Below are 21,929 nucleotides of genomic sequence, written 5' to 3'. Positions count from 1 at the left end.
TTATGACTACTCTTTTCAACAGGGGTGGCCAGTGAAGAAAAAAGGGCTAGATATCATTTCCCTTCAAAAAGAGAATGTGGAATACACAATTGATAATTAGTGGGACCACCACCACGAATGTAAGGTGGGAAACTTGGTAGGTAGTGTGATTCAGATGGTCGTCTGAAGTGTATAACACGGCATAGATATGGATAATTGAAATGGAGATTAAGAGACCTTTCATTGAAATTGTTGGTAATCTTTTGGAGTATATACGGGAAATGATACTTTTTCCATTCTTTTCTAATATTTTCACCCATTTTCGTTTATCTTTTCCTAAAAAAGATGGCATTTCCAAACTTTGTTTGATTTTTAAAGGAAGGGAAAAAATGCAAGAAAACCGAGTAAGAAATATGCCACCAAACCAATACTCAATTCGCGGTAGAGTAGAGTAATTGTATTGTCAATATGTTTCATTTGGGCACACCTCATTGTGTGACAATGGGGCATGCCCCACTAGGACATAGTGGGTGTCAACTTAGGTTGATCTAAATCGCCCATTTCATGTTGTGACAAATATATATCGGTGGATGAACAAAGTGACTCTTTAGAACAAAGAATCATAATAGGAGAGACAGAGAGGTAGGCAAGGCACAACGAAGCTTTCTCTTATAGATTCTTTTTCTCCACTTATGAAGGTGGCTACACAGAAATAAGGCCCACGAAAATTGTTGGGGTTCCACGCAAAAGCAAAATAGTCCCACATCAGTTAAGTAAGATGGATGGGGGTGGATTATAAGGGAATGGGCACGCTTCTTCTAACAACTAGCTTTTAGGGTCGAGTTCTACCCGGTTAAATTCCCTACAAAAAGAATGCATACGCCAAGAACAAGGTCTACACCTCGAATTTTGGACAAGTATGCCCTTACATATAGGAAAAGAGCAGAGTTAAAGGGGAGAAAGTTATCTTAAATTTGAGACCGCAAGCCTTTTTTTTGTTAATAGAAAATAAAAAGGATAAGAAGGCACCACGTCAAATGAAAAGTACCCTTTCATTTTAAAACAATACTTTTTCACAACCTAAAGTGTCTTCTAGTTGGAAACATCATTTCACACAGAGAAATGTCTCTTTCAAATTTCTTATTGAAAAATCTCATTTTTCTATTTTAAAAAAATAAAATATTTTAAAAATATTCAACATTTCAAAGGCACACCAATCATGCATTATATCTTAATAATATGTGTTTGTCTTTGACCCCTTGATCATGAGATGAATATCACAAGATATTGTGTTTTATTTTGGATTTAAAACCACTCTCTCCATCTCTTGTGTCTTGATTTGGCTAAAACCTTTGAGAGATTGGATTATGCTCAACTTGTATTATATTGTGAGAGATTTCTTCTTCATTCTTCATTCATTTTCATTGTAAAGGTGGAAGGACACCAATATTAAACCCCTTGAAGCTTCAAGCTTGTATGGGCTCACATACGGCCTACTAGGGAGGATAGCAATAGTAGATTTCATCAAGGAGCAAAACTTGAGAAGAGTGGAGTATGCCATGGTTTGAAGGCCGAACCACTATAAATTATTGGTGTACATTTCTCTTTCCCTTATCTTCTTTTCTTCTCTTAGTTATGCTTATCGTGTTTATATTTTCATTCTACTTGGCTAACCACTCAACTAAAGATTAATAAGCAAAAGGGTTAGGATTAAAGATCAAAGTTTAAAGAGCTTAAAATTTTAATAGCCAACCAATTCCCACCCCCCTGTTTTGTGGTTGCCCTACTTGGGATTCACATTGATTTAAGCATAAGGCTTTGGATAGATCTGAAGGCCACATCAAAACTAAGTTCTTCAAGGAGAGTATTCAACGTTCAGATAAGTGCATCATCTGCACCTTCAATTTGATCATCATGGCAGAGGTAACGATCTATTTGCGCTTAAGGTTGATTAATTTTCTAACAAATATCATCAGTAGGCTAAATAAAAATGTATAATTTAAGAAAAAAGTATAAAATAAAAAATATCATTAAATTATCATGTTAATTTCACAATGAATTATAAAAATGAAAATATCTTGATATTTCTTAAAATCTCGGGATTATTTCGGGATTTTCTCGTTTTATAAGACATCTTATTCCCCCTGCTCATTAAACATATCCTCCCTTCATTATCAATCACTGTCATAAAAAATAGAAAGAATCATAGGACAATAGGATGGGTAGAAATATACAAACAAGTATCATGATCCGAATTTTTGAAATACCACCAAGTGATAAAAATCAATACAAAATGAAGGATACATTAATCTCTATGAATGTGTACCGAGGTTCTCGCTGTTCGCCCATCCATCTTGAACTTGAGCTGAATACTGCAAGTTCCAGAGAACATCTTCTATCGATGGACGCTAACCAATATCTTCAAATAGACAGTTTATGATGATCTCAACTGCAGTTTTTAAGGACTCATAGGCAAAAGTACCTCTAATGGAAGGATCACTTTTCCCCCTCAGTTTTTTCGGGCCTTCTGCTAGGCCTCTCTCTAGCTGTGAACCACAAAAAAACATACATAAACTTTAAAAAAATTACTAAAATTTCAACATACTATGATGAACTAAAAATCTATTCATGATTCAATCTTGATGTCTAATGGCGTGTCACAACTTGCAATCATGGGTTCAAAATTTCCTAATACAAGGAATTCATTTCGTTAACATACTACCAAAACCTTCTTTCTCCAGTTATTAAAGGAGTTTTTTTTTTTTTTTTGAATAATCCAAACACTTGGATATTTTCTGAAGAGATTTCCATGTTTTAAAAAAACTAGAAATATGTTTTAGAAATAGCTGATTAATAGCTTAGAAATAGTTTTAAAAAAACATTTCAATTTCTCTCTCTAAATGCATTAATAGTAAAATGGAGGAATGGGTTGTTTACCTTAAGTTTCAAGACATCCAATTCTGTCTGAGATGTGATGGGATTTCCTGTAATAATTTCTACTAGAATAACTCCCAGCTGATAAACATCTTCTTTATCACCATGTCCAGTACTGCAGATAAAGAAAGTAAAAACCAATTCGCACTGAATTCACCGTAACATGCTTGGTGGTCATCACTATATACACTCCCACATGTAAGAAATATAAACACTTTTTAGGCTGACGATGATCAACTACACTTAATTTTGATTTGGGTTTTATATAAGACACACTCCAGCTATAAGCATTATGTCAAAAAAGGTGGTTGTTTACCTGTCAAGATCGCCAAGTTCTGCTCCATTGAAAGGGCTTTCAGAACCGACCTACATTATTAAAGATGAAAATTAGCTGAAATTGAGACCTTTTGGTTCAAACAAAAAAAAAGATCAATAAAATTAGGTGTGTATTAAGTAAATGTAGATACTTCATATTAACAAAAAATAAAAACTGAACTATTCACTCTAAGTGGAGCTGACCTTAGTGATCTTATTGATAAATGGTATTGGAAGCTTATAATCACTAATTTTGGCTATGAGATTTTCATCCAACAAAATATTCTTTATATTAAAATTATTTCTTAAAACGCCAGGCACAATTCTTGTATGCAAGAATTGGATTCCTCTAGTAATTCCCGTAGCAGCAGCTAATCTTTGTGGCCATTTCAGCATCTCTTACTTTCGCCGTTCTGCCAAATAAATTATAAGAATTGAAATCTTATGATATTTCAGATATTAATGGCTGAAAAGCAATAGGATAATGGTTATTCCCCTTACCAGTAAGATGACTCCTCAGTGTCCCATTTGAAACGTATTCGAAGACAAGAAAGATGGTATCAGTGGCATTAGGGGATTCCTCATAAGTGACAAAGCAGTGTCCAAGAATGCTGACCTAATGGCGATGTCTGAGCTTTGAAATTACTTCCATTTGCTGTTTTAAGATTTTAAGAGCATGCCTTTGCTTTAGTTTCAGACACCTCACCACGACCACTGATCCGTCACTGAGCCAGCCTTTGTACAACTAAAATTGCAAAAGAAGCCAAGATGATGTGAAATTATTCAGATGTCAACATTGAAAGTGAAGCAGTCTATGTCTAGTAGAGATGATGTTTTAGCCATATTAATTTACAAAATTCTATCAAATTCATGGAGATATGACGATGGAATCATCACCCAAAGTCACAAAAGAATAATAACTTCCAGTTTTTCAAATATTGTATATTGGTCCAGTATGATACACCATAATCAGGAAAGGTTACTGCAACATATGAAAATGGGAATGTTATCCCTATTTCTGGGACATTGAATAGAACAGTCCAAATCTTTTGTCTTTTTCATTTATTTTAATTCGTGAGTACATGTATGGCATCTGAAATCCTCCTACGAGATGCCCATGTCTGAAACTCTAATGACATAGACATTACTAGAAAACTGTAATTTACTGTCCTCTTGAGTTACTTTAGTTCATGAGCTATAGCTCCCAAATTTGTCTTACGTAGGTAGAAAAATCACTTGGTATGTTTTATGAATTAGGTTAAAAATATAACTAGTGATTGAAATATAACTAGTGATTGAAAGACACCATTTAGAGAGAGATATGGTAGTGCTTAAAATCTTATCATTGCTCAAGAAGTTAACCCAAAGCAAAAGTGGGTTGAATCAGGCAGTCAATGATTTACCCAGCGAGTTGATTGCATCGGGTGGATCAACGAGTTTTACTGACTCAGTAGATCTGAAATCAAGTTGATTTGGGCGAGTCAATGATTGACCAACTGAAGTTTCAAACATAGAAAAAGTAAATCCAATCAAGTACTTGTGGAAATATAAACCAGAGCATTGATGCATTTTGAAGGATCCAACTTTTCACTACATGAAATTATAAAAGTGTGGAAACTCAAAATGAACTGACAATAACAAATCATACAAGTGAAAATAAATATTTTTCGATAGAGTTGAACACTATTACCGACTGAATTAAGCCTATAATGTATGCAAATAACCTATATTACTTTGAGATCTTTAGCATGAGCGCGTGTGATTACTTGTTCAAATTTTGAGAAGATAAAAAATTCGGAAACCAGCTTAGTTATGTGGAATCCGTCAGACAGATTTTAACTTTAAACACCTAAAAACATTTCTTCTTTGCTCTTGATCCATTCATAACTTGGGAGTTAGGCTGCTAAGGGAATTGAGAACTGATAAGGAGGATAACTTTATATAAAATTCACTACCTGTGGACCCCGATCCGAGAGGATGGGTGCTGAGGACATGAGATCCTCTGCAATCCTCAAAGATCTCCACATGTGAAGGAGAGCTCTACCAAGGAACTCTCAAAATAAGTGCCACTCTCATAGCCTAGCACAAGTGGTGATAAATGAGATACCTCTTGATCCAAGGATAAATCCTCAAACCAAGACGTACCTAAAACAAACTCAGAGTCGCCATCCATGGATAGGCCATGGAACTCCAAAACAAATCCTCTGTGCAATAGATAACCAGAAATATATATATATATATATATATATATATATAGGCCTTAAATTCAGAGCAAGTGACTATATTACGGGAATCATCCTCTGGTCGTCGTGTGAAGCAAATAGCCAGCAAGCTCTATGCTTTGTCTCGGGAGGTACACGCTCGTCAGTAAAGTAAGTTATTCGGGTAGCAAGCGGATTAGGAATTCCACTTTCCGGGAAAGCAGAAAAGATCACAACAACTCTTTAAGATTACGGTTAGCGGTGAAATTGAATCTTCGGCTTTGGAGATAGAGACAGTTGGCAGGTTCAATTGCTTAGATTTCCTTTCTTTTTAGCCTTTCCGCTCGCCTGCTACTGTAACTGAAGTCGGAACTCTTTTCCTTTAAAGCGAGAAGTACTCAAGGTCAAGCGGATAGAGGAGTTTCGGGAAGGAAGTAGTTTCAAGCTCTTTCAAACCTAAGCAAGCAACCAACCTAATAAAGGGGCTTGGCTCTCAAGCTTGTATAGTTAAGGCTTAGCGCCCTTACTAGTCAAGGTTTTCTTCGTTTAGTCAAGCGGTTTATAAAAGAGAATTCCTTCTGTTGCTAGCCGAGTGAGGTAGGTAGGTCAGAGAATTCCTTCTTTTCCGTACGCTAGACAGGTACTTTCGGTAGTTACGGGAAGGTTTCTAGGCTCACTAATCTATCTAATCTTTTCTTGTTGCGTGCACGTGTAGCAGTCATAGCTTGGTCACCGCAGTAACCTCCTTCTGTTTCGGTAGTCGGCTCATATTAACGTCAGGGGAAAGCCAAGTTTTACTTAAAAAAAAAGAAAAGATAAAAATGGATAAGCAATTTTGGTTCGAGTTTTTAGAAGAGTTCAATAACCTACAAATGTTTTCTCTATGTAATGACTCCGACGCTTTTTCTTTGGAGGACAGAGGTTGTTCTTCTTCTTCTACGAGTCTTGTGCAAAATATGTCTTATGGTTATCGTGAGCGTATCTTACACTGTTGTAGATCTTCTCCTTTGAGCCAGTCTATTATTGAGCAGCTACGAGCTCCATTTCTAGAGCTCCCTCGCCATTTTCTGGAATCATTTAGATTCCAGTCGGATAACCTACGTATGTGTTTTAGTTTTCGCTTTCTGCCGGGTCAGGATCGGTTCTTACATAATGAACTGCAGTTACCGAGATCCTTTGATAGGTTGTCTTTTTTGAGTAATTCTCTTGGTTTGTCTTTAAATAAAGGAGCTCTTCCGTTAAAATTGTTGTTTACTTGGAGCAGTTCCGGGGCTGGGTTACGCGGTTTGGTCAACGAGAAGTTTACTAAACTCATAGTTGAGGTCATTACGTATTCCAACGGCTTTTATGGGCGTTTCCTGGTTCTGGTCTGCATGGGCATTGGTTGTACTGTCTGGTTCGCGTTTGCGCCTGGCTCTTGCGATCAACCCCCCGTGGGGGGCACGTTCACCCCTTTTGACTCGTATGACCCCTTTTTCCATATGGAACATAAGGCTCCTGGCTTTCAGAGGATTAGTTTTGTGGAGAGTCGCGACGTTTCTGCGTCGGTGGAGTCGGCCTATATATATATATATATATAGGCTCCTGCCTGGTTACGAATGGAGAAGGTCCGAAGAGCACCCCCAATTCGTCCGAGTGCAAGCACTTAGTCTCTTATGCCATTTTTTTATTAACTCCAAAGAATTTTGGGCAAAATCATGTGAAATGGGAACGAAATATCCCTGAGAAAACGTCTACCTAATCATGCATGTCCCGGGGATTAAATAATAAGCACACACGAGATGAACGAAAGAAGTGTCACATAATCACAGCTAGGTTATGAGTGACATACCTAATGGGTGTCTAAGTTCTGGTGGACAAATGCATGCATGCTACAGCTAAAGGTATAAGGTCTGCACAGGAAAATATGAAAGCACAACAAAACATGCAATATAACTTGATACCACACAAGACGCAACACAACAAATCCTAAACTCTAAATGATTTCGCCCGATTCTTTGGATGGTCTGATATTCATCTAAAGCTGCCTACGTATCCCCGCCTCCACGAGAATCAAAGCAACGTAGTTCGTCGCACCTATTCTAAGCTATGATGCCTAAGGCATCTAAACCTCTATCCTAGACTCCACCTGAAAGACTGGACTAGTTATTAAAGCTTCTTGTGCAATTATTTAAATTCCAGTGGATTGTGGATTTTAGGACATCCTATATGCCCTAACTAAACGCAAGTTAGCCCTAAGCTAATGCAGGTGGTTCCTACAACCTATGTGTAACTAGGCTGTGTGTCCTAAGGAAAACAATGGGATCTCTAACGCATCCTAGGCCTAGTCATCAGTCGGCGATGTGAATCGCCAACTGACTGGACGGAGACGCGACAAACTCCTAACTCTGACACAAATACAAACAAAACACACAACACATCAAAAGACAAACTCCTAACTCTAAACTCTCTATCTAGGACAAACTCCTAACTCTAGAGGAAGATCTTGTTGAAAACAAGGTTTTAAAAGATTTTTGTGCTTTTTAAAGAATTCAAATGATTTATTTACAAAGTTTGGCTGGACTTGGGATAAAGATTCCAAACTGCACTACGTACCTCGTGAAAGAGGATCAAGCCAACATAGTTCGAAAATCGAACTCTCCTAACTACCACTAAAATTTAACACTCCAAATGATTTAAGGCTTTTGATGTTTTCAAATGTTTTTTTATTTTCAAATGCTTCCAATGTTTTTCCAAATGTTTTTGTTGTTTTAAATTTCTGATGTTTTTGGATTTTAAAATGTTTAATTGTTTTTTGGTTTCAAATTTCTAATGTTTTTGTGATTTTAAATGATTTCAATGTTCTTGTGATTTTAAGATTTCAAATGTTCTGGATTTTAAAATTTCAAATGCTTTCACCCTTTTGGTCAAAGGCCAAAGGGAACACACAATGCAACACCCTAGGGTAAAACCCTTAGGGTAAAGGGGAAACCCCAAACCAACAAATTAGTATCCCAAAATAAGATGAAACAATCCACGAACAAGTAAACAAGTGCCCCAAGAACAAAGAAAACAATCTAAAATCCTAAGTAAGCAAAGCTCTAATAAGACTGTGCTAGTCTCTAATAAAGAAGAACGACAACAACTCTAAAGGAGAAACCCCTAGCTACCAACACCAAAGAAGAGATACAAATGAGTCAGAGACTCTCTAATAACACTATCAAAACAAGGGTAAATAAGTCAAAAACTTACTCTAGAAAAAGGGGAGACTCTAACATGAGGCTGGGTAGGCCTCCTAAAGGGAAAACTCTCTAAATGAGACAAGGCTTGTCTCCAATTAGGGGTTCTATAAACGAAGCAAGGCATGCCTCCTAGACACAGAGGTGAGCTCCAAGTACCCCTATCATCACCCTTGTACTGATAAGCAAGGTCAAGGCAACTAAAAAAACTAAGTTAGTCTTCTACTTATGAGGGTATTCCACAAATGAGGCTAGGCAAGCCTCCTAAAATGATGAATTCTATAAATGAGACAAAGCCTCCTATGGGCGGACTCCTGTAACGCTAAATCCAAGGTATACACCCTAAGAGATAAACTCTAAACAATGAAGCTTGTCTTCAAAAGAGAACTGCCTCATGAGACAAGGTATGTCTCCTAATAGGGCTCTAGATGACTCTTTCCTTGCCCTTGCAATGAATTGGCTACTTTTGGGTTAAGGGCACCTAAAAGACTACGAACACTCTACCTAAAGATAATACAATAAACAAGCTATAGATAATACACACCTTCCCAACAATGATTTCTTAATGAAATACCCTAGTACAAATAGGAAACTAATTTTAGAAAAGATCACAACTATAGATAATACACACCTTCCTTTCTGTATCGACCAATACCCACGACCCTAAAGTCCATGTAGAGAAATAAGTCACAAATTACACACACATAGTCAAAGTGGAGTTTTGAACTGGGCTCTTGCAGAAAAGGTATACCCAGGTTCATGCTTTAATTTAACTACAGGCCATAATATTTAGTGAACGAAGGTTGGACTCCTAAACAGGGCAGGGGTACCCTGTGCCATAAAAAAAAAAAAAAAGGGGTCCACTGCAACTTCATCATAAAACAAATCAGCCACAACCAAACTGAAGCATTCAAAGTGTAAAACAATCTTGTACAAAACTTCTCCAATTGGACCATATAAAAGTAAGATCTACAGTTTTGACATCCACCACAAGAAGCCAAACTCGTATTTATTGAAAAATCATGAACCTCAATAAATTCAAAACAGGAAATAACCTAAACTAAAACTTCTAAGAAAGTATACCCTACCATATAACAAAGAAACAATTACAGAATTAAGACATGAGGAATTTGTTCCCACATTACCATTCAAAAAAGAAAAAATAAAAAAATGTTCTCACATTGCAAAGTGCAAACATGTAATAACCACACAGCAAGAGAGACGTTTAGCAATTAGAACCTATCCACTCGAACGAATATTATAGGCGTCCAGAAATTCAAAGTTTTAAATTTAAAAACAAGAAGAAGAAAATAATAAAAATAACCGTGCACCTGCAAATAAAATGCAAAGTGAAGCATGCAGTTCGAGGTGAACCCTACAATGTGCAGTTAAGTTTTAACCATCCATAATACAGTTAGATGAAAATGACATATAATAATCAAGTCATAGATGAAAACAGCGGCCTCCATAAACAGTAGAATCATAGTCAAACGCTCTAAGCATGTTGTGCACAAGAAATAGAATAAATACAAGGACCTTGAGACTTGTCCTCTCCGATTCTAAGATGAAAATAGCCACAATAACCTTACTAGGATGGTAAGAAAATTAAAATGAAGCGCGGAGCTTAACGCTAATTGAAGTTATACCTTAACCATCCAGAACAGACCTACATATAAAACCATAACTGCAAATCAATCCATAAAAGAAAATTCTACAAATGACATCCAAAATAAGAAAGAGTCACATTGAGCCCCTCAAGGCATGCCATATATAAGAACAGAATAAATAAGTAGAAATATCTGGGGACATGCTCCATCAAAATTTAACATAAGGATTCCAAACTGAAAATTCGCATGTAACATGTGCTTTGCTATGGCACATTGCATCCGCTGGATTCTAAGAGTAAAACATCTTGGCGCCCATATACAAGATACTACTTTATCTTTATCATTATCCAAAGTCCAAACAGAAAATTCTCATAAAGCAAATGACTACATAGATGAAACTGATTATTCAAAATGCATAAAGAATGAGAACCATGGGAATCAATTCCAAAACAGGAGACTCAAAGCTTTTCCTTTTTGCGGGATAACGACATATATTATTAAAAAGAGTAGCAAGAAACAGGAGGCTCAATGCGCCACCTGGCGTGATAAGTTTGTATTGTGACAGTAAAATGCAAATCAAAATACCAAGTAATGCATGTGTAAAAACAAACGCGTGCCGTGCCGGGCCGGGGTCCGAGGTCCGGGTTTGGGTTTGGATTTAAATGAAAAGGTTATTTAATTTTCAAAAAAAAAAAAAAAAAAAAAAAAAACCAAGTAATGCCCAAACAGATTCCATGAGCACTGGCCACTAAAAATGGAATAACAGGATAACAATGATAAGCAAAGTAAACTCCGGAGTCATAAAGAATATATACGAGAAAACTAATATAATGCATAAACCCCAATACATACCCGGTTGAGAGAAAAAATGAAGATCCCTCTTTCTTTGCCCCAAATCACGCAACTCACGAAATCCAGAATTTCACCAACGCTGATCACTTTCTATTCTATCCAACGCCAGCAAGCCTAAATAAATTGCTCTGGTCCAAAGCCTCCTCTTCTTCTTCTCTCCACTTTTTGAAATTACTGACCATAGGAACATATCTGAACTAGGAAGTTTCGGTCTCAGAAAATGGGTGAAACCCAAGTAGAAGAGAATCTTAAATCTAGGGATTAGAACTATGTTTGAGTGAATTGCAATGGAGAGGGTGCTTTGGAACAAATTAAACAAGAGCTTGAGGAAGGAGCTAAGGGTGATGGTGGAGATAAAAATCAAAAAGGGTTTCCTGGATTGTTGGGCTGATGGAAGATGATGGTGGTGGAGAATTTGATGTGGGTTTCTGAGTGGCGGTGGATATTGAAATGAGGTGGTTGCTTGGGGTCAAATTTTAGGCTGGGGTTGGGTTAGAGATGGTGATGAAAAACAGAGAAATGGGAGGTTTAATAGGGGAAGAAGGTGAGGCTATGGTGGCCCGTCGGATGAGGTGGAGCCCAAGCTCCTTTCTTCTCCGATGGGGTACGGTGATGATGGTGGACGATCGGCCAGCAGTGGAGGATGGGATGACCGGATTTTCGGCGGGAAATGAGGCTAGAGAAGGAGGTCTTGGGGAAATGAGAAGAGGGGTTGCCGGCTGTGATGGTGATGGGTTTTGATGGGGATAAACAAAAATGAAAATGGAATAGGATCTGGGTGGTGGTGGTAAAGAGGGAGAGATGCGAATTACAGAGAAGGTGTTGGCCGGAATCTATGGCCGTTGCCGGAGTAAATGGGTTTAGATCTAGATCTAGGATTTTAGAGGTCAATGGAGGAGAGGTTTTGAGATGTGGCTGAGAGATGGTGATGGTGGAGGTGGGTTGCAGAGATGGTGATGGTGGAGGTGGGTTGCAGAGATGGTGATGGTGGAGATAAGGGAAGAAGAAGAAGAATAAGAAGATGGTTGTGGTGGGGGTGGAAATGATAGATCCGGCTGGAAATGATGCCGGAGAAGAAGGCCGAAATCCCTCTCTCACTCTCTCTATGCTCTCTATTTCTCTCCCTCTCCTCTGAGAAATTTTCAACGAAAAATCTCCTCTCCCCTTTAAAACCCTAATTCAGATGGGTTTTTATGAAAGGGAAAATGATATATTCAGACCCCCCCCCCTCCCTACTTAGACAGCCACCTATAGTGTATTTTGTACATTTTCTAACCTACAGGGGGGGTCCAACTAGAAAACAAGGCAAGAAATTCTCTTTCCTTTCTATGATCCTAGCCCTTCAAATTGCCTTTATGAATAAAGGGCTGAGATCAAAAGCCTCGAAACCTCCTAGGAAGCTTCCAAGAAAGCTTCTTAATATTCTTTCATAACTAATCTTAGCCTTAAACGTCATTAACTCATGATTAGGCCTAATTGTAACTTAGAAAGGAAGGAAGGAATCTCCTATTTACCAAACTGCCCTGCTCCCGGATAATGCACCCTCTAATTATACTACACATTAATCTGCACACCCATATATCTTTCTGGACAGCCCGCTGCAGTAAATTTGAACTGGCTTTCTAGGTTCCAGCAAACCCCCTTTTCTGGCTAAATCACCACTCTTATTCCTACACTACGCTACACTAGAAACTTCGCTCGTTTGCTAGGTAAACTCTAACGGATTCCTATCCTAAGGTACAAATTGGGACTCTAAAATGCTGATTTAGCAGGATTTCTAATCTAACGACGCTACTAGGGTTCGGTCAAAATGGGGTGTCTACACTACCTTACCACTTAATAGATTGAAATTTGAGGGGATTTTTGTGTTGAACCCACGAACAAAATATTTAGTATTCAAAAGAGTTTGACACAACAGGCATAGTCCAAAAATCAACAGTTAAATTGTTCTTGGCAAAGCACTAAAAGATAGCCATTTGATCAAGGAGATAGGCTGTTTAAATTATGGTGGCAACAGGGCAAATAAACAGGACTCGTTGAGGTCTACCAGATGTTAAAAATCTATCATCTATTTTTTGTAATCAGTTTTGTTTCAATGCTCACAGGCACATACATTGGAAACATTCACTTTTATGTCATGGTTAGAGCCACAACTTGGGTAGTCCATTCAAGTCTAGATAGAAGAAGGAAAATACAACATCATTCCCTTATCCTTTCTTTAGAGTGTATTAACATTTCGTATATGATCTACCTATTCTGTCGCCTTCATTAATCTATGCAATGGCTAGGGTGACACAGTCAACATTATACTGAAACATTTTATTACATGATCATTTGTCCCCAAGCATTTCGAACAAATATATAAGATTATTATTAAGAGTAGTAGGTGATATTTTCCATCCGAAATACATTCACTCTCATACCTGACCCTGAGATCCTTCCCCCATTAAATTCGACGGCTCGAAGTTATTTGTTGCTTCTTCGAGTTCCTCCAGAGTAAGAGCATGATATGGTGGGAGCCCAAGTGCTCCTAGCCTCATTGCCTGAGACATATGCCCTGTCAAAGATAAAATTGGCTTCACATATTTTAATCATTCCTATCAAAGAAACATTGAATGCTCCATGAAAGAATCCTTTTACAAAAGTCTATATACACTACCAAGCAGAAACATTACAAAAGAAATTCAGAAAGATTAGGCCCTTAAACCATAGACGCAAGTCTGGAAAACTTGGATACATTTCTACTGAAATTTTCAAGGATCGTAAAGTGAAAGAAATATCATTCATGGTTATTCTATAGATAGATAGCAATGAATAATGGTGGAAGAGAAAGAACAGCTTACTAGATTCAGTACCCAGTCTTGGGGATATCTGAACTGACATTTTTCCTACGACAGATTTCTGAGATCTAGAGTTTCTTTCATTCTTTTTCCCCAATCTCCTAACTATCATGCATATTAACATCATACATGCTACCAAGGATCCCACAATTCCCCCAACAATTCCAAGTAAGAGGCCTAACTTGGTTTTCAATGTTTCCTTCTGTTTACTAGGCATAACTGCAGCCAAAGCTTCTACATGGCAAAATGAGTTTGAATGTTGATACTTTGAATCCCCAGAAGACAAACAATTCCATGAATACAACACAATTCGGTCTGAAGAATTTGAACGGACACAGGGAGGCAAACCTCCAATCAAAAGATTATGAGAGAGATCCACAAAATTGAGTCCATTTCTGCAAGATGTATTCATTGGAAGAGCTCCACACAATTTATTACCAGCCAAATCCAAGTACTGAATTGAAGGTAAAGAGAACAAAAGAGATGGGATTGTCCCCACAAGTTGATTGAAAGAGATATCTAATCTTTGGAGCTGATAAAGGACTGAAGTTCAGAATTAACACTAGAGTGGAAAGAATTGTTTCTCAATACTAGACTGACAAGCTTATTCCCCAATGAGGGAAACTCCGGTCCGAGGATATTGCAACCCAAGTCCAATTCTTCAAGAACTGTTAAGCTACTAAGATCAGGAACACTTCCATTGAACAAATTATCATGAAAAATAAGACTCTGAATGCTGGTCAAAGAATAAATTTGCAATGGGATTTTCCCATAAATAAAATTTGAACTTATATTCAGTACTTGAAGAGACGAAAATCGATTGATTTTTGCAGGTAAAGGCCCCCACAAACCCAATGACACAAGTGACAGCACCTTCAAGCTTGACAACTTAGAAAGAGTGGTGAAAAGAGAATCAATCGAAAATTCGAAGATAGAGTTTGAGAAGAGATGGAAAAGGCCTTACTGGGATAAGGGGATCCTTTGTTTCCAATGACAGTTAATTCGGTTACTCGGTTTCCCAAGCAGACGATTTTAAGAGACTGAGAAGGAGGAATGTAACAAAAATTAGTCCACCTGTTCCAGCCATTGAGAACAGATGGGTACTCCAAAATGCGTTGAAATCGGGACAAGGCCATGGTTTCAGAGGGAAGCAATTGAGCAAAAGAGAATGGAAGAACAAAGAAAATGAGAATTGTAAGGAAGGTAAAACCATGAGGTTTTTCCATGGTTGAGAAGAAAAGATTGGTAAATGTAGAAACAACACAGATAAAAATATTTACATTCTAATGCGGCGATTTAGACTCCTAATTTATACATAACTATTACTATCTGTAAATAATCCTAATGCAAATAGAACTAAGAAATAAACAAAAAGGAAAATAAGAAATCTAAAGAAAACAACAAACAATGTCCTACATCACATAAATGAAAATTCAGCAATATAAGAAAGAAGCAAATAAACAAGAACTCCAAATTTTCTATTACTGGAAACTAAAAGACTAGAAATTAGTCACAGAATTGAGTCTAAATCTTAGTCTTTTCCATTTATGGAAATTAATTGTGGAGGGACTGAAACTCAAGATAGCAAACAAAGCTGAAATTTGGTGCAAAATGGAGTGTAAAATCTACAGACTAAGAAAGACCATGAAATATTTTCATGGTTGTGAATTTTAAGTACTTATAAGTTATAACAAAAAAAAACCCAGAAAGATGAGCAAACCCAGATGTATCATTTGTTAGAGAAATAGAAAAAGGAAAGAGAAAAACAAAAAAGGTTCAAACATTTCAGCAATTAAATTTAAAAATAAGAGCTTCAAAAGATGGGTCTAAGATAATTTGAAGTGGGTGTTAAGAAAATAAGTTGAGAAGAGAATTGCTCAGTGAAAGGAACCGAAGAGTAGAGTAGTGCAGAGCAGAGCAGAGAAAGGAAGAGGACAGCTTTCTGTAGAAAAAGAGGAGCAAGGCTAAAAATCTGTAAGAAAGTGGACGTGTCGGCGGCACGTGCGTAGTGTGAGAAGGAGCGTTGGGAAGTGAGCTAAGATCTGAGAGGGCATGGATTTTAGCAAGTCTACATCTTTAGATTCCTTCCTTCCATTAAGAACCAAATCACCCAACAATCCAACTACTGTATTTATCATTCCATTAAAATCGTGGGGCCCACCCTATCAAAGCAAGATGCAAAATGGTAGGCCCCCCATTATACATGAATATGAATTTGGGTGGTCGGACCCACACAACAAATAAATGTTGTAACATGGTGGGCCTGACTCTATGTATGGATTTAGGTGGAGATAGTGAGAATTGGTATACATGGTGGGCCCCACCCTATTCATGTGTTTGAGAGCAAACATACTGTTGGGGGTAAAAATCGGCATTCACGGTACCGACCCTCAAACCCTTTCTCCATTATTCAACTGGATCAATACAACCCCCGCAGCAACACTCAGTAACGAACATTGATTGGGCCTCCTTGATACTTCTCCCTTGACCGGTACCGAGCTACCAGGGAAATCAAACACAATCGCGGGGATCTCGCCCCCAAACGACTAATCCGAACGGCCATCACACGTAAGGTACGGCTTTTGAATTCAAAACGTCCCGCCCAAGTCACCATCCACGATCTCCGCCCATGATCAGCGGAAGTTACATCTCCACGATTTATTCTCCAGCCATCATGCTCCACATGGGCTAAATCAAAGGTATGATTGATATCTCCAAGATCTTATTCTCCAGCCATCATGCTCCACGTGGGCTAAATCAAAGATACAATTGATATCTCCAAGATCGTGGACCTCCTCCCCTATAAAAAAGGGGCTACGCACTCAAGCAAAAGGCATTCCATTCTCCCTCTTCTCCTTTGGTCTGGTAACTTGACATAAACTCTGTCCCATTCCCCGTCCATCATCTGTGATTGCCCATCTCTGACTTGAGTGTGGAAGTGGTCGTCCGGAGCCACAACTCCGGGCCCATTGACGCTTTCTCTGTGAGCGCAGGATTAGAGGTTCTGCGAAGCTAGTTTGTATAGTCAGATTTTTGGCGTCATCAGATTGGCGCCATCCGTGGGACCGTCTATGCCAAAGTCGAAAGCTACCTCCCAACCTAACGGTGGAATGGTTACGAGAAGCCAAGCAAGTCAACGAGACCGCAAGCCACTGGAAGAGACGGGAGAGATGGTTATTTCCTGCGACACTCCGGTAACAATGACCGTCTTCAACCAACTCACATGGCAACTGGGAAGCGTCGCGGCCGCCCTCCAACAAGTACTCCAAAGGATCCCTCCCCAACCGGCAGCACCACCTCCGCCTGTAAACCCACCGCGCAAAGGAATTCATCCCGTCGAGATTTCAGAGGAGCAAGGATCCCTCAGAAGGACGAAATCCCCGGAGTCAAAGACCCTGCCAACATCAATAAGGGTCTGCCTCAATCACCAGCCCGCCACCCGACCATCGCCGTGATGATCAGCATCGAAGGGGTGACAACTCGATGATGGAACCCGTGAATCTAGCCCATCGAAACGAGAATCAGATACCTCCGCAAATAATAAGCCCGAAAACTCCACCATCATGGCTGCTCTCCAGCGTCAGATAAGAGAACTTCAACAGCAAATGAAGGCACCTTGTGATCCGGACCTCCTAGCAGAATGGGATAGCGAGATCGCTTCCCCGTTCACCCCAAGAATCGCCAATGCCATCGTCGCTACGAATTCGGATATGCCTCGGTTAGACCTCTATGACGGATCATCTGACCCTCTTGAGTTTCTCCAAACCTACCGCCGTGCGATGGTAATCAGGAATGCTTCAGACGCCACGATGTGCAAAGCCTTTTTCGCCTACCTAAACAAAGATGCTAGCAACTGGTACAGTCGATTAACGCCCAACTCCATCGAGTCATTTCACGAATTGGGAAAGGAGTTTGTCGCTTACTTCATTAACAGTCGGCCCCGAAAGAAACCAGCTGACGCTCTTCTGGCTTTACGGCAAGGAAAAAATGAAACATTACGGAAGTTCAACGGTCGGTTCCAACGAACCGAACTTCGATATGGTTCGCGCCGCACTCCACCATGCCATCCGAGATAGAGAGATGAAAGTCGCCTTGAATGTGAATCCTCCTCGCGACCTCCAAGAACTCATGGCCACTGCGGACAGATACATCAATAATGAGGAATCATTCGCCATGGAAAGGGAGTTGGAGAACTCCCGAGGAACCGAAAAATGAAAAGACGACTCTAGGGCGCTACCAAGTCATAAGCAGGCAAGACACAACGATCGACAGAATCATCGCGCCCCAAATCCCCAGTTTGATAGGGTCAACTACACTCCATTGAACAACACCATCTCAAATATCTTGTACGAAATTCGTGATAGAGAACCCATACACTGGCCCAAAAGAATGAGAAACTCGGGAAAGGGTAAAAGCTCTAACAAATATTGTCGTTTTCACCAAGATCATGGGCACACCACCGACAATTGCTATCATCTGAAGAATGAAATCAAAATACTCGCGGGACTGAGTCAGATTGATTGTTACCTTCAAAATCCCCCAAGGAGCCAGCAACAACCCCGATCTGAAATACACCGGCCGGAAGAACATCGTCGCTCGCCAAACCACCGTGCAGAAAACAGTAGGCAAAGAGCTTCGGATCAGGAGGAAGCACCTAAAATCACCAGAAATATCGACACCATCTAGGTCCAGCGTCCGGAGGACTGACCGACGAAGGACGCGCCCTTTATGCGGGACAAATCAACTCCATAGAAAACCCCTCCAAGAAGTCAAGGACGGACCCAAGTATCAGGGTGCCTATCACCTTTACAGTGGCAGATTATGGAACGATAGATCGGCAGCATGATGATGTTGTGGTAGTCCGACTCACCATCGCCAACTTTAACGTGAGGCGAATCTTGATAGACACTGGGAGCTCAGTCAATGTCCTCCATCAAGACGCCTTCGCCAAAATGGACATCAGCCGTGATAGGCTGGAGCCTGTTGACTGGTCCATCTTCAGATTCTTCGGAGGAGAAGTCAAGGTACGAGGGAAAATCAAACTCCCTGTAACATTTGGTACTCACCCGATCCAACGTACCATCATGCAAACCTTTGTAATAGTTCACGCCCCTTGCACTTATAATGGAATCATCGGAAGGCCAGCGCTGAAACCACTGCCCACTTGAAAATAAAGTTTCCCACAAAACTTGGCGTAGGAGAGGTTATTGGCGACCAAGAGAAAGCCCGCGAGTGCTACGCCGTCCTGTTGAAAAAGAAAAAGGCCGCCAAAGAAACCTTCTTCATAGGCGGTATCAACCCTCGAGTTGAGGTAAAGCAGGGAGAACCGGTCGAGGAACTCACGAAAATTCCTCTGTTCCCCGGTGCCAACGAACAAACCGTCCTAATGGGTTCTCTCCTGTTAGGTAAACTTAAAACTGATCTCGTCAATTTCTTAAAGACTAATTCCGATATCTTCGCCTGGTCCGCCTCCGATATGCAGGGAATTCCCTCCAATGTAGCGGTCCACAAATTGAATGTGGACCCGTGGACCCAAACTCCAAGCCGGTCAAGCAAAAGAAACGTAACTTCGCCGTCGACAGACAAAAGCACATCAAGGAAGAAGTAGATAAACTCTTCGATGCCAAATTCATCAGAGAAATCCGCTACCCGGAGTGGCTGGCCAACATTGTGATGGTCAAAAAACCCAATGGCAAATGGCGAATCTGCATAGATTTCACGGATCTCAACAAAGCCTGTCCCAAAGATTGTTACCCATTACCAATGATCGATCACCTCATTGATGCCACCGCCGGGCATGAGATGCTAAGTTTCATGGATGCCTTCTCCATATTCAACCAGATCCAGACGTACAGTACCGATAGAGGAATCCGAAGGACCAAGTCTCCCAGCCGAAGAACCGACTCTGATCCAACAGAACCAAGATCCACTGTGGATGTTGTACGTGGACGGCTCCTCCAATGCCGGGGCAGTGGTGCCGGCTTAGTCATAACAAGACCGGACAATTTTATTGCAGAGTACGCCCTGCGACTAGATTTCAAAGCATCCAATAATGAGGCGGAATACGAAACTTTGATCGCGGGAATAGCTCTCGCCACCAAATTACGAGTCAATCGGATCAGAGTCCACAGTGATTCGCAATTGGTGGCCAACCAAGTAAATGGCTTCAGCGAAGCTAAAGAAGAGCGGATGATCAAATACCTAGAAAATGTGAGAAAGGAAATCTCCACCTTTGAAGAATTCCAGATAATGCAAGTTCCCCGAACTTTAAATACCCGCACTGACGCTCTCTCCAACATGGCCTCGTCCAGAATGTTTGAGCCGGAGGACATCTACACCGAGATCCTCCCTCAACCTAGCATTGAGAAAGAAGAAGTCCTACAACTCAACGAGGAACCTAGTTGGATGGATGCTACAGTACGGTACTTAAAAGACGGTGTCGTATCCTCGGATAGAAAGGAAGCTCGTCGCCTGGTCGCCAAGGCCGCCAATTATATCTTCGATGGACAGGAGTTATACAAGCGGTCCTTTTCATGGCCTTTATTGAAATGTCTCCGACCCTTCGCTGCGGAACTCACCATGAGAGAAGTCCACGAAGGAATCTGTGGCAATCACTCGGGCGGAAAGGTATTGGCTCACAAGATCCTTCGCCGAGGATTTTTCTAGCCAACTCTCCAGCAAGACGCATCTGAGTTTGTCAGAAAATGCAAGCAATGCTAGAAGTTCGCTACCGTACCTCGTCTTCCTGCAGTTCCTTACAAACCCATCTCCAATCCAGTCCCATTCGCTATGTGGGGATTGGATTTGTTAGGGCCTTTTCCTAACTCGACCAAGGGACACCGAATGATGTACGTTGCCATTGACTACTTCACCAAGTGGGTCGAGGCTAAGGCAGTGAAGAAGATTACTTCCAAAGAAACGGAAAACTTCTTCTATAATGATATCATTCGTAGCTTCGGTATTCCGCAGGTCCTTGTGACCGACAACAGGACCCAATTTACGAGCCGACGGTTCAAAGATTTTTGCGAAAAACTCGGTATCGATCAACGGTTCACCTCAGTCGGTCATCCACAAGCTAACGGACAAGTGGAAGTAACCAATCGGACTCTCTTACAGGGATTGAAGAAACGCGCAGAAAACGCCCGGGGCTTATGGGCAGAAGAATTACCGAATCTCCTCTGGGCCTATCGAACTACCCCCAGAACCGCAACAAGAGAGTCGTCATTCAGCCTTGCCTTTGGGGTGGACGCGGTCATACCCGTCGAGATTGGGGCCCACTCTCCGAGGCTTGAAGCATATAATGAAAAGGCCAATCCCAACCACCTAAGGAGCAGTCTCGACCTCGTTGAAGAAACTAGAGAAAAAGCCCGAGTCAGGATGGCCGCGTATCAACACAGAGTCGCCCGATACTACAACTCTAGGATGAAGGAAGACTAATAAGGACGGGCGACGATCCGAAGTCTCCAACCCTCGCAACTTGGGAAAATTGGCTCCCACCTGGGAGGGACCCTACCGCGTATCCCACACTCTCCAGCCTGGGTCATACCAACTGGAAGACTTAGAGGGCAACCCCATTCCCCGCACTTGGCACATTTCAAATCTGAAGAAATTCTACCAGTAGGCAAGAATGTAATTTGTTTTCATTTCCTTATTTCCAATAAATCTATGTGTTTGTTCTTTGTCTTTGTGATATTGCAGACATGTAATCATTCTCCCCAAGTAATAAAATCTCCTTTTCGATTCTCCATCCGCAAGAGCGATTACATCAACAAATCTCCAAACTAAACAAGCTACAAACGAAGGATAAAAGATACGACCCATAAACCGGTGCCCGAAGAGGCCCGGTAGAGAGTCTATCTATTTGAAAGATACGACCCATAAATCGGTGCCCAAAGAGGCTCGGTAGAGAGTCTATTTAAGATATGACTCATAAACCGGTGCCCAAAGAGGCTCGGTAGAGAGTCTATCTACTTAAAAGATATG

At 40.4% G+C, this 21,929-nt stretch overlaps 1 pseudogene across 1 annotated transcript; it reads right to left on the bottom strand.

The window, feature by feature from the left end:
• Positions 1 to 2,038: 2,038 nt before the first annotated feature.
• Positions 2,039 to 15,680, bottom strand: LOC143875674 (putative LRR receptor-like serine/threonine-protein kinase At1g14390; annotated as a pseudogene). The gene is made up of 7 exons (XR_013250163.1): positions 13,950 to 15,680; positions 13,530 to 13,663; positions 3,730 to 3,973; positions 3,433 to 3,641; positions 3,230 to 3,279; positions 2,917 to 3,028; positions 2,039 to 2,525 (listed from the first exon to the last, which is right to left on the bottom strand). The product of XR_013250163.1 is annotated as a putative LRR receptor-like serine/threonine-protein kinase At1g14390 (transcript).
• Between the last annotated feature and the right edge of the window lie 6,249 nt (positions 15,681 to 21,929).

This window comes from Tasmannia lanceolata, unplaced genomic scaffold (genome assembly GCF_043159265.1).
Source record: "Tasmannia lanceolata isolate RefF3 unplaced genomic scaffold, GAP_Taslan_0.1 ptg000004l, whole genome shotgun sequence".
Lineage (NCBI taxonomy): Eukaryota > Viridiplantae > Streptophyta > Magnoliopsida > Canellales > Winteraceae > Tasmannia > Tasmannia lanceolata.
This window is presented reverse-complemented; position numbering and strand designations above follow the sequence as displayed.